Here is a 13,133-nt window from a genome sequence, read left to right as displayed (position 1 = left end):
AGCCCAGATGTTAAGAAAACTGCCTGCTCTTCCATTCTCAGTCCCACAAGGCAGCTCAACTTCCGTCTCAGGAGATCTGACTCCCTCTTCTGGCCATGTTTACAAAGAATTTCTGAGTTTAATCTTTCAGAGATAATGATGTGTATATATATATATATATATATATATATATATATATATATACTATATGTGTGTGTGTGTGTGTGTGTGTGTGTGTGTGTGTATAAAATAAGGTAATGCATATCAGCACACCAGCCTTGCTCCCAACCCCCAGATTTAACAGATTAAAAACAACAGCAAGCATAGCTTCTGGGTTGAACATTGTCTTAATTTCCTTCCTGTAGCTATGACAAAATTCTCCCACAAAAGCAATTTAAGGGAGAGAGGTCTGCTCCACAGTGTAGGGGAAGCCAGTGTGATCAGAGCTAGAAGATCTGGTCCAAGACATCCACAGCCAAACAGTGGGAGCAATACATGGTCATGTTCTGATGGCTGCCTCCATTAATACAATCGAGAATCCTCTGCTCAGGGAATGGTCTTGCCCATAGTCAACATCACTCCTGCCACATCAATTACTGTCATCCCCCACATACATGACCCGAGAGGCCCATTTCTCAGGCAACTCTAGGTTTAGTCAGGCTTGGCAATTAATATTAACATTCACAGACACTATGCTAAGTTCTTTTCAAATATAACTCATTTACTCTCCCTAGCAGCCTAAAGAGAGAAGCTATCATGCCATATATTAAGAACGAGGAAACTGAAACTATGCATTGCCCACATAAGTTCTTGCAAGTTCACAAGCAACAGTGGCGGTATCTCTGTGAGGGACCTGTCTCCAGGCTTAGGCTGTCCTGCATCCAGGCTGGACAATATTCCACTGTGTAGACATAGACTCTGTTATAGCTATCTGTTGATGAATAATAGAGGGTTTTTGTCATCTTTTGACTATTTGGAAGAGTACTGCAATGAACAATATACAAGTAATCTACTCAAATTCCTCCTTTCAATCATATTATTATTGTTGTGGTTGTTGTTGCTTTGTTTTTGTTGTTTTAAGAGAGGTCTCCTGTAGTCCAGACAGCATTCAACAAATGCCTGCCTCCTGGATGTGTGGGTCTCACCTGGTTAGATCTGATTTTTCAAGAGAAGATAAAAATATGGGAATAGTTGGTTACCAGTGCAAAGGAAAACTGAACCGAACCGGACCCTTTGTAGGTCCACTCAGTATGTCCTGGGTCTGCCCTTGAACTTGCAGGTTGTCACTTATTCCCAGAGGAATAATCTGATCATCTACAGCCTGGCCTCCAGCCACTTCCTCAGTCCCTTCAGAATCCTTGGGTCCACCCCTATCAGACGACTGAAGATAGTCCAAGCTCAGGCCGCAGTCCCTCCTCCTGTCTGGAAAGTTGTCCCATGAATGTGCCACCACACCTTACATAAAACACTCTTAACAGAAGTCCAGCAATGTAGGTACTGTTTCCATGTTACAGATGAGAAACAGGCTTGGTGAGCTGAAATCAGTTACCCGAGGGTGCCCCACTGGCTAATGCCATGCTTTGGACTTTACTTCATTCCCAAAGCCTAAGCCCACACCTTCCCTTTACTGGGAGAGCAGAAAGGACTGACTGAACCTGGAATATTTCTGCCCAGCCCACACATTTCTAGGTGCTGTTTCCAGTACCAGATACCAGGCATTCCAGGCAGACTTACCTTAATAAGCTTAATAAATTAATATCACAATAAACAACATAATATATAGTCAATGATTCAGGCTGCCCCACATACCAATTAAACCAGGAATGTTGGAATGGGGCCCTCATTATTACTGATTTTTAAAAAGTTTTCACTTTCTGTTATGTCAAAAGCAAGAAGGAAAACAAACAAACAAACCTCAAAACATAGATTTCCAGGGCATGGTGCTTCCTGGGAGAATTCTCCAACTCTTTAAAGTGATCACCTTCTAGATGATGTTCCCTGAGTAGTGGATTTGGAGGCAGGACCTTTAAGATGTGATTGGTTAGGTGGTGAAGATGGATCAAGTCTTTTCTCAAAGAAGTGTGTTCTTGCTCTCCAGGGACTGTATTTGTTGGAGAGAGCCGGCTGTTATCCAGGAAGAGGACGCACACCTCATTTGTCTCTCTGGATGTACCTGCTTGTCCTTTTGCCTCCGGTCATATTATGATAGCATTAGTTCTGGCAGCCAGGGAATTTCTAGCTTCCGGACTGTAAACTAAATAAGTTTCTGTACTTTGCAAAGTATCCAGTCTTGAGTATTTTGTCATAGCCACAGAAAGTAAACCAAGATAGGAGAGGCTGGGTCTCAGGCAGAAAATGGACTCATTTTTTAGAGATGGTAGAGGACAGAGGGGAGAGGGGAGAGGGGTAGGGGAGAGGGGAGAGAGGACAGAGGCAGCCAAGTAAAAAGAGCTGCCTTTTCCACACAGCTTCCCCTCTTCCCTTGTGATCAGCCAGGTGGCAGTTCACACTCTCTTCAAGAGTTCTCTGAGCTTGCCCCAGGGAGCAAGAAGCCCAGAAGAAGTGAACATGTTTTATCATGGAACCATGGACCCCAGAGGCCCCACAGGCATGCTTTCTGCCTTCCCTTCCTCGACTCTCTGAAAACTCACACCTGGCCATCCTTTTGATTCAACTAACACAGCAGGAGCCAATCAACTTGGATTCTGTGGGTAAAAAAGTGCTTATGCCCAAGATGGCTCTGTGGCTGAACAGATGTGACTGTTATTTGCTTCAGCAGTCCGGATCTTGCTGGAGCATCTGCGAGCGCTGCTGACGTGCTCAACTTATGTGTTAAGAAAGGACCGGTGTGATTGGCAGGCGCCTGGCTCAGCAAGCAGAACATGAAATCACTCTAAGCTGTGCTAGGATCTCCGCTGTCTCCGCTGTCTCCGCTCTTCCTGTCACTTTGAGCAAGTCATTTGGTATTTCTCACTCTGATCTTTGAAATGAGGAATTTGGCCTTTACTTTTAAAAAGTCCAAGCAGGCAAGAAGTGTCCCCTTGGATTTTAGGGAGGTGGCTGGCATTATGGAACACTGACACATATGCTAAGGGGACAGTGGTCGTCTTGACCCTCTTTCTTTTGTCTGATGATGGTAGAGACAGAACAATAAGTATGACCATATTTTCTACTGTATTTCCCTCCTTTTTCTTTTTAACACAACATCTGCTCTCAGGTGACTTCATTTACTACAGTCATCTGGAAATTACCAATGTTCATTAAATTTATTTTGAGTTGCTTTTATGGCATGTGAACTATTTAAGATAGTGTACTAAAATTAACTCTTGAGTAAGTTTATATGGACCAAAAGATTAAACAATACCACACACTCGCTGGTATGTGCACAAGGTAAAAATAATTGACGTGATACTCCAAAGTGCCAAATTTTGGGGACGGGTTGGGGGACACCGAGTAGGGGTGTGTCCACTCTTGGAAATGGACATTTGCATTTCAGGGAAAGCGAAACCATCTTGTTCCCTTGTGTGACATTAGCTCTTTACGTATAGTCAGTTCATATTGACTGCAGAAAGGTCCTCACCCTGAGGATGTCCTCCACCTGACTGACCAAAGGAACCTGCTCTGAAAAGAATAATTCAGTGGCTGAAGAAATGGTTTAGCAGGTAAAGGTGCCTGCTGCCAAGCCTAAAGACCCAAGTTCAATCCCCAAGACCCAAGTGGGAGAAGGCAAGAACTGACTGTGTACCCATCCCCTCCCCAAATAAATAAATAAATGAACATAATAACACATCCACAAAGTGTATGCATCTGTGCCTCATGTTTTCAATACCCCATGAAGCAGCCATGAAAAGGAAAACTGGAAATATTATCATCAGTTTTACATTTGAGAAGTCTTTGGTTAAAACGGAAACAAACCCTGGACTGGGTCACTTTTTGATGGCAAGCCTCTGAGGGAAAGGTCAATGCTTCACCAATTCTCCAGGCTGCCAGTCTTTGATGCTGATTCTTACTGTCAGTAAGACAAAGACATGAGCATTAAGGAATATTGCTGCCCTGCAAATACCGGCCCTAAGAAGCACAATAAAGGAGTACAAAGTAAAAGCAGGGGAGCAGTTTCATTTAAACTTCAATGCAGATGAACTTTGCAAAGGACTTCTAAGGAGTAGGTTAGAGTAACTTCATGTTACCTTGTTTCTCTTTAAGTAAGGAAGTGTTGCAGAGACACCTCCCAGCCTACAGAGGGCGCTCTTCTCACTGAACATTTCTTTGAGTGTTCAAAGGTCCAACTAACTGGTACCATTTTGTCTTGTCTTGAAAGAGCAACCCTGTTTTCCCAATCTTTCTGCCTCCAAGTCCACGACAATCCTTACACCAGTTCCATGGCAGAGAGCCTTCTATTGTAAGAAGTAGAGGGCTGGATGTGGCATTTGTCACCTAGAACTCCCAATCAGTGTTTTTGCTCTGCTATGTGGGGAGGGTCCTTATTATACCTTAGCAGCAGTGATGTCAGCCTCACAGGACTCACTCTCCCAAGGGGAATGCCCCGTTAACCTCTGAAGTTCCCCTGCTACAGTTACACTTTACCTAGTAAGCATCTGCCCTTGATAGTGAACCCCCCCCCCCCCCCCCCCAGAATAGAAAGGCTGAGTTGTGCTATTTGGAATTGCTTATGATCAACATTACTTATCAACAAAATGACAATTTCAGGCATTTCACACAATACAAAAGCAGTCATAGACTTGAAGGAGAGCTAAGTAGCTTCCTCTTGGGGCTAATCCTGAAACAGCTTATATTCTTTACGTTAGGGAGGAACAGGGCCTTTGCTGGGGGGGTGGGACAGACACTTGTCACAAGCAAATTAATATCTATCATTAGCTCCTGACTTACATGTGCTCTACATGAGTCTAAGTTCCCTCTTTGCAATTGTGGGTGGAGGTTAGCTCTCAGTTTTTCATATAGCTTCCTATTTTTTCCCATTGGAGTGCCCTAGAGTCATGGCTCATGAATTATAATGCACGGTCATGGCTGTGGTCCAAGCCAACATGTTCCATATTGTAATATTCTTATCATTGAGGAAATAATGTACAAAAGCCTTGCTACCTACAGTATGGCCTGGATCAGATGAAGCTTGAGTCTCCACACACTTGGGCTAAATGTGTAGATACATAGGAACCAGGCACTGCTGCATCTCTAGCACAGTTGATAGGGACAAGATGTCTTTGTATTTCCTCTACTTCGTATTGGATGAAATTCTTATCAGTTCCCATCTGGCAATTGGAAAGTCTACAAGACACCATTTATATTTTCATTTTCCATTACCTTCCAAGCATAAAGACATCTCCCCAAATCTACCTTGAGACCCAAATAGATACACACCCCAACTAATTTAATATCTATTCTGTCCTCCAAGAACATGATTCTCTGTGACACATCCACAGGTGGTGTCATATTATTCTTTATTAATTCTTTCATGCCAGAAAAAAATTTTTTTTTTATTAAATACTTATTACGTAACAGGTCCTGTCCTAGGCCACAAGATGACAAACTACAAGTCAACAGGCCAGACTGGGCCTAAATCTGCTTTGTCAGTCATTTTATTAAAATCCAGCCACACTCTCGTTTGTATGTCGTGGAGAGCTGAGGTGAGTAATTATGACAAGACCATTTGGTTCACAAAACCAAAAAGTATTTTCTATCCAGTAACATACCGAGCCAGTTCACCTACCCTGTCCTAGGTAAAATCAGTACAGCAGTGAACAAGAGAGACAAACAGCCTCTGTATGAAAACTGTTAACATAAGGGGAACCCAGAGCTTACTCAGCCCTGCCTGAGCCACTGCTTAGACTTGCAAGACAAAGAGAAAATAAAACCCACAAGACAGGTGTGGAAAGAGATCTGCAAGAAGAAAGCCAGAGAGAAGAATGCTAAGAGATTTGATCAGTTAGTATGGAAACCCACTAGGACAGGCAGGGACCAAGGGGCACCCAATCCTGTGGGCCACATAATCCATGGATCAGAATCACCTGGAACACTCTTTAGATTGATGATTGATAGTCTCACCTGGGACTTTGTGTTCCATAGCGGGGACTGAGCTGTCCTATCGTTCATAGGCACACCCAGCTGATTTCTGGAACGATGCATAGTGTGGGGGAGACTGGATTCCTGTTAAGTTCAGGGAGTGGCTAGGGGGCACCTCCAACATGGTCAGGAGTTCCCTTAGAGCGAGTGAGAAGCGGAAAGAATCAGGGCACAGACACATAGCAGTAGGTGCAGTGAGAAGGCAGTTTATTGTCTATTAATACTGGTACCAAGGAACAGAGAGAAGCTACACGTACAGCATCAGATGTCGCTGGCTGGCAGTGATTTTTTTTTCTTTTTTTTTTTTTTCTTTTTTCTTTTTTGAAATTGGTTTTTGTTTTGTTTTCATCTGAAGGAAACAGAACAGTCAAAGTACACTTCAGGTTACAAAGTACAGCAGCTAGCCCCAGCAAGTCTAATTCAGAGTAAGCACAACAGGCTCCCAGCCCCCCACCCCACCAACCAACCACAAATGGGTGTATATACAGAGGTGCCACTCACCCCGAGTGAGCTGTAAAGCTGAAAATCCTACCAACAACCTACATTCAACTGAAAAGCTGCATCAGACACAACATTTTCTGGAGCCCTCGTTAAGATTATTATTATTATTATTATTTTTTGTCTCTCCTAAGCCAGGAGTTTGAAAGGAAGAAAGAATATTCCAGAGCCCTGCAAAAGACAAAACATTTCTTCCTGCTTGTCCCAAAAGCATATTGTGGAATTCAGTGGAGCTACACGCAGAACTGCTTAGATCAGACAGTGCCTGGTGACTTCTGACCTCTTTATATAGAGACCTGCAAGCCCAGTGATATTGCCCTGCCCACCCAATTGGGAAGCCGGGAGGTTTCCTTGGTAACAAGAGTAACTGGCTCTCCCTCAGCACCTTCAGGCAATTGCATAGCTCTTTTCGTTTTTTTATTTTTTATTTATTTATTTTTTTGCAGCTGTCTCCTTGGCAGCGAGGTTCACACAGGGGCTTGAGCTGGGTTTGTTGGAAGAGTGGGGTGGGCGGGGGGGAGGTGGATTCTGGTGATGAAGATTTTAAAATTATTTGTTTGGGAACTATGGGGGGTAATTTTTATTGAAATAGAAAAAAAAAGTGCTTATGACTTTGCCTTGCTGGGAAAGGATGTGGTCTCTTGGGAAAGGATGCTAAACATCCTGGGAAGGGAGCTAAACAGCAATGGTGTGAGGACTTAGTGGTTTGACACGTTCAGTCAACTGGATCCAGGGATGGGCAGGGACCGGGAGTCATAGATTTGGCATAAAATTGGGTAAAAGACTCAAGAACTACAAACTCACAGTCCCATCTATGGTTAAATCTTTCTGTTTCTACCAACCTCTGAATTCACAATGCAACCTCAGCAAGGATAGAAGGCCAATGAGGTGAGTTTGACATCGTCTGCATTTCTGTATAGACTATAGATCAGGCATGTCCAACCTGCAGCTCATATACTGAATGCATTCCAGATAGTGAATGCCCACAGTGTTTTATATGACATCATGTTACAATGTCAGAAGGTTGGACACCCCTGACAGTGTAGATGTTTATATACTTTGAATTCATCATTTCATATATTTTATACCATATATATAGATGTACCATAAAGAATGGTCCCTTAACCATTAATCCAGCAATCACTTCTTGAGTGTGTGAAAGAGTTAGACTCTGATCAACTAGGTTTCTCTTGCATGGAAAAATGCCATGTCCTTCCCAAAGACAATTACAGATTATTGAAGGAGTGGCCCAAAGGGTCATCAGACAACACAGTCTAATGGGCCAAGCACAGAAAGCTTAATATTACAGCATGCATCTGTTGGAAACTTTGGATTTGACACAGAGGCAGTATAGGGTTGAGTCACAACATCTGGGTTAGTGCTATAGAAATCACCAGAAAGAAACCATAAGGGAATGAAGAAACTCAGTCAATTGAGGGTGTTTCAAACTCAAGCTTCATAATGCATATAGATCTCACTATAAAAATATTATTCTCTAAAAAAATACATAAATGTAAAATATTCCATTTCTATAGTGACTCCTTACCCCCACCTATACCATGAGACTCATTTTAGACTACAATAAATACAGGCCTTCAGGGGTGGCCCCACAGAAGTCTATCTTTCTTGCCTTTTCAAGCTAGTCCAATTGTGCTTACAACTGTGCTCCTGGACCCTGGTAGGGGGCCTAATAAGTTTGCTCACAGCAGGCAGCACAGTGAGGAAGTCACTGTAAGACATCAGGCACTCCCTGCATCCTGCTCCTGGAATGTCAGAGTGATTCTGCAGGCTCAGATGGGCACCAGAAACACATTCAGTTAGTAGAAGGGCAGAATTAAGGCCCAGGCTCTGCCTACATTAACCCCTCGGCACACCTGCAAGTTCTGCCTGAAGCTCCTGGGATTCAATTCTCAGGCCTGGGTTGGAGTGAGGAGGAGAATGTTGTGTTAACACAGCTTTCGAGTACAACCTTCTACTTTGTTTGTTTGTTTGTTTGTTTGTTTAAGACAGGACAGAAAAGGAGAACATAAGCATTCAGTGCTAAGGCAAGCTATTCAATGGCACATCAGAACCCTTTCTCTGCCGTTCACTGTGTTGACATCACAAGGCAGATATAGTCTGTAAACATATACGCTATACAGTACATTAACCACATAGGGAAAGGAAAAGAAAACCGCCCTGTATGTCTTTTCTTTCTGGGATTCTGTTCTTTCAAGTCAGAAGGAGTTGCAAGGAGCCAAGGGAGAATTTCATGGTTGGTGAGAGGTGCTTTTATGTTGATTAAAACAAACAAACAAACAACCTCAAAAATGCAGTTACTTGAAATAAAAAAAAAAGTCCCAGGTGACCAGCTGGAGGCGGTAGGGGAAGAAATGACCATTCACACCTCAGCCTGTAGAAACTTAGAAATAGTCACAATATGTAAAAAAGTCATGAACACCAGGAAACATTTTGTCTCCCCTGCCTGGTAAGAGAAGACAGTAAAAATTACTGTTATCATCACGGTCATCATCATTATTATTGTTACAAAAGTTAAGGCTGTCCAGATCTGTGATGGACAAAGTCTGTGGTCCCTCTGTTACCTATTTTCACATTGATAGCTAGGCCCTTTTGTGGCAGTTCTGGCTTTCCGGTGTTAGACTGGGGTAGGGAAGGGATGCAGGGGCCTCAAGTTAGGTAAAAACGTTCGGAATAGCTGCTCGGAGGATCAATGGTGGTGAAATTTTCTTTAAAAAATTTCAGGATGTAGTCTTTATACCTCTCTACATGTAAACACTCAGCATTTGGAATTTTAGCGAAGTGGACTTAAGAAGTTTTCTGAAGCCATAAAAAATGTATTACTCTTCTAATGAGGGATTTTAGCATTTTCTGTAGAAGATGCAGGCAGGTTTTCCTGGCAAGTCCTAAAAAGGCTAGCCTGTGAAGGTGAGACGCCAGCAAGACCTATGACCCCATTTTTCTCATTAGTTTGAGACGTTTTGTATGTACCAATAACTCCAAAACCCCTGCAGTGTTTTGCTAACCCAGTAGAACAAAGAACACTTTCCAGGTCTATCTTAATCAATACACATTGATTAAGAGACCAGGGAGCTTTCAAACAATTGTGTATTTATAAAGGTTTGAAACCTATCTCTTTAAGATGCTGGGAATTTACAGAATCAGTTATAAATGTGGATGTTAAAAAATACAATATGAAACTGTTCACCCTGGAAGGGTTTGAACAGTAAGCTGATGGGGGGAGGGTGTGTCTGCCAGGAAGGGCAAGCTTCCAGTGCCTCCCAGCCACGAGAGAGGTAACCCACTGTGTAAGTTTTAAGTAAGAATGACACCAACCAAAAATGTCCCCAGTGCATGTTCTGTCTACTGTGTTCCCAGTGGACAGGGCCAAGGCAAGTGCCTCAGTATTTTCCCTCTAGCTCTTTACTCTAGCCTCTGTTTTTCTGATACCCGTTGGTTCTGACATTAAGTGGCTTATGTTTTTCAAGAGTGTGCTGTGGGTCCTGGAAAGAAAATTCTTCTGGCAGTGAAGGAGTTGGGCTCCAGAGTTCTGTTCCAGGGATGATACTGTATCCCTGGGAAACGCTCTATGTGCACTTGCCTTTTTATAAGATCTCAACACAGACCCTCAACGCTGTCAGTGATAACTGACACCACACAGCCAGTCATCTTAGAAGCAATTTGGTTTTTGTTGTTACATAAGGAAAGGAATACAATTATGGGCAAAAGGTTAAAAATGAATCCCCTAAGTTTAGTCTTACTGTGCATTAAAAAAAATGTCAAGAATATTCAAGATCTTTTAGATACGTAGGGCTAGAACTGACCACTGTAACTGTCAAAAAAATCTGATTAAATACCATTAAAATAAAAATATTCATTTTCTTCAATTTCTTCTCTTTTATTTAAAAGGGAAATATATATATATATATATATAATATTTCCCTTTTAAATAAATATATATATGTGTGTACATTTTTTTTTTTTTGAGGCAGAGTCTCACTGTGTAACCCTGATTAACCTGGACTCACTATATAGACCAGACTGGCATCAGACTAACTGGGATTTGCCTACGTCTGCCTCCCTAATGTTGGGATGAAAAGTATGCTCCACCATGGTTGATGGAAATGGATTATATTTTAAAGAACAGGCCAATTAACATTAGCTCAAAACAAGCCTGTGCTTTTGCAACTTCATCATAGATTCTTTACTCTGCTTATGTCTGGTTAGGACCACACAGCCACATGCCTTGCTTCTAGAAGGGGTGATACCAGAAATGAGAGAGAGAAAGAGACTGAGACAGAGAGAGACAGAGACACACAGAGAGAAAGAGAGAGAGAGGGGAAGGGAGGGAAAGAGAGAGAGAGGGAGAAGGAGAGAGAGGGGGAATAGCCTGGGAAGGCAGAGTCACAGTTGGGACCCTGCTTACATCTCCATCACTAAGGCTATGACTTGATGCGCTAAGTGGGCTGATCAAGCTCATTCCATAAAAAGGATTGGCTGAACTTGGGTCTCCCACAGAGACTGGAATAGTATGCAAACATTGGCCATATTCAAACATACTTTCATTTACTGTATCCCCAAATAATTTTCATAAGGGCAATATGTCTTAACTTCAATTAAATGATATTCTTTAATAACAAAAGCACAGAGCGAATCCTAACTCAGAGTTTGCTAGTTACTTGCTCATAATAATGACCAATAGATGGGGGGGGGCAGTTATCCTTTGCCCAGGGGCTCTGAGCTGCGGTCCATGCCCTCACTGTGCTTCTGAAACCTCACACTGAGCAGTCCAAATCCCCAAGAGAGTAGAAGACACAGGCTAAGTCAACTGTTAGATTGTATATTTTCCAAATGACTTCTTAAGATGATAGATTGTCTAAAACCATGAGAACCACTTTCTCCTTCTGTGGAAATGGGTTTATCCACATGGCCTTTTGTTCAAGACTTGTGTGCTATTTAACCACTGGGGGAAAATGAAGTTTAGGGCAGTGAGGGCTGTTGGCACTGGAGCCCAGTTCCCAGATAACAGAGCCTCTGCGATCTACTGCAGAAGCTAGAAGCCCAGACCTAGTGATAATTCCCAGTTATCTCACGGGGTAACCGTGGAGGGATTAATCTGGGAAACTTGGTTCACTCCCTTGCTATTCTTTTCTTTAATTTTTTTCTTGTTTACTTATTAAAGATTAAAAATGACTCATGTTATGCTCAATGAAAATGAAACTACCCGAGAAAAGAAGAACAGAAATAAAAATGTCACTTCCCTCTAATTATAATAAATATAACTTCAAGCCAAGAAATGAACAAAATATCAGATTGATCCTCAAACCAGTTAAACGGGACAAATTTAGTTGGCTCTGTGCTGCGATCCTCCTGATTCCTTATTATTATTATTTTTTCTGAGCTACTTCCAAGATATGTGAAGACATGATATCACAGGTCACAGTATGTGGTTCTTCCATGGGAACAAACATGATTCTGTTACTGATTTGTATGAAGCTATGGTGTCTGGGTAAATTAAGTTATCTCATTAAAATCAGTTAACACAGCCCCACTTCCCCTTTCTCCTGTATTAGGTTCTTTTTCTAAATCCCTTCCTTTTGCTTTCAGAAAACACATGGCTATCCAGTTTAGGACAGAGCAAACTATGGATTTCAAGGGCTGTTTATCAAGTTTTAAGTTTTAAAAAATTCCTCAATATTCTACAGTTCCCAGACATGAAGAAACGGTGCTTTAAGAAGCCCAGGAACAAGTCACTTAATTAGACTATGTGGTAGAATTCAAGATCTTCATCTTTCAACATTTTTTTACAATTTTCATTGAAAAGTTTTTTTTCTTTTGAGTAAAGAAACCTACATATTGATGTCATGTGAAACATTCTCTTACCCATGAGGATATTAAATTAAAAAAAAAAAGCACAGATGTAGGACTAATCCACTGGGCATAGGAGATGGACAGTTAATGCATACAGCACCATCCTTGATACAGTGGGGGAATTATGACAGCCCCCTTATGTCAGAAAGACTGTTTTATGGAATATGGTCATTGCAGAGAGACTTCTCAAAATGATCCCCTCTTTGAAAATAGATGAGTTCTATCAGAAAATATACATGAAAAAGAAAACAATATGAAACTTTACACTTTGGGGGAGCATGGAAACAAGGCTTATGGACTGGCGAGCACGGGTCGCAGAGAGCAATGGTGGCCTGAGGTCCTTAGAAAATCCTGTATGAAGGGTTCATTGAGTAAGCCATAGAGAGAGAGAGCTGCCGACCACCAGGTGGTGAGTCAGTCCCTACACCCCTGCTGGGACAGGCGCTGGCTTCTTTGCTCTCATCAACTTCAGAAGGAAAGCACACCACTGTAATCTGGAAGCTTATGTAAGGCAGCAAAGGAAAAGCGTCATCCTAGAACGGCCAGATTAAGGTTGGTCCACTTTTGGCTACGCTAGCAACCGGCTACAGCCCACAGCATTTTGCTACACAAGATATAAAAACAGAGATCCACACGGCAAAGGAGGCAGGTGAGAAGCCAGGGGCATGGCAGTGTGTGTGTGTGTGTGTGTGTGTGTGTGTGTGTGTGTG

The 13,133-nt window shown here is 42.3% G+C and overlaps 1 protein-coding gene across 4 annotated transcripts in view; it reads right to left on the bottom strand.

Moving 5' to 3' along the window:
* Positions 1–13,133, bottom strand: part of LOC110322765 (paralemmin-2) — a 328,271-nt gene that overhangs the window by 36,220 nt on the left and 278,918 nt on the right. Inside the window, exon 7 of one of the 4 annotated variants that reach the window (XM_021199503.2) lies at positions 11,807–13,133. This exon is cut by the window's right edge and continues 1,166 nt beyond it. The exons of the other annotated variants lie outside the window; for them this stretch is intronic. The gene's annotated coding sequence lies outside the window, so the exon portion shown is untranslated. Of the gene's footprint in view, positions 1–11,806 lie in introns of those variants that run through there. 4 annotated transcript variants of the gene reach the window in all.

The sequence above is a fragment of the Mus pahari genome, chromosome 6 (genome assembly GCF_900095145.1).
Source record: "Mus pahari chromosome 6, PAHARI_EIJ_v1.1, whole genome shotgun sequence".
In the NCBI taxonomy this organism is placed as follows: domain Eukaryota; kingdom Metazoa; phylum Chordata; class Mammalia; order Rodentia; family Muridae; genus Mus; species Mus pahari.
Note: the sequence above shows the minus strand (reverse complement) of the source record. Positions and strands in the feature narration are given on the sequence as shown.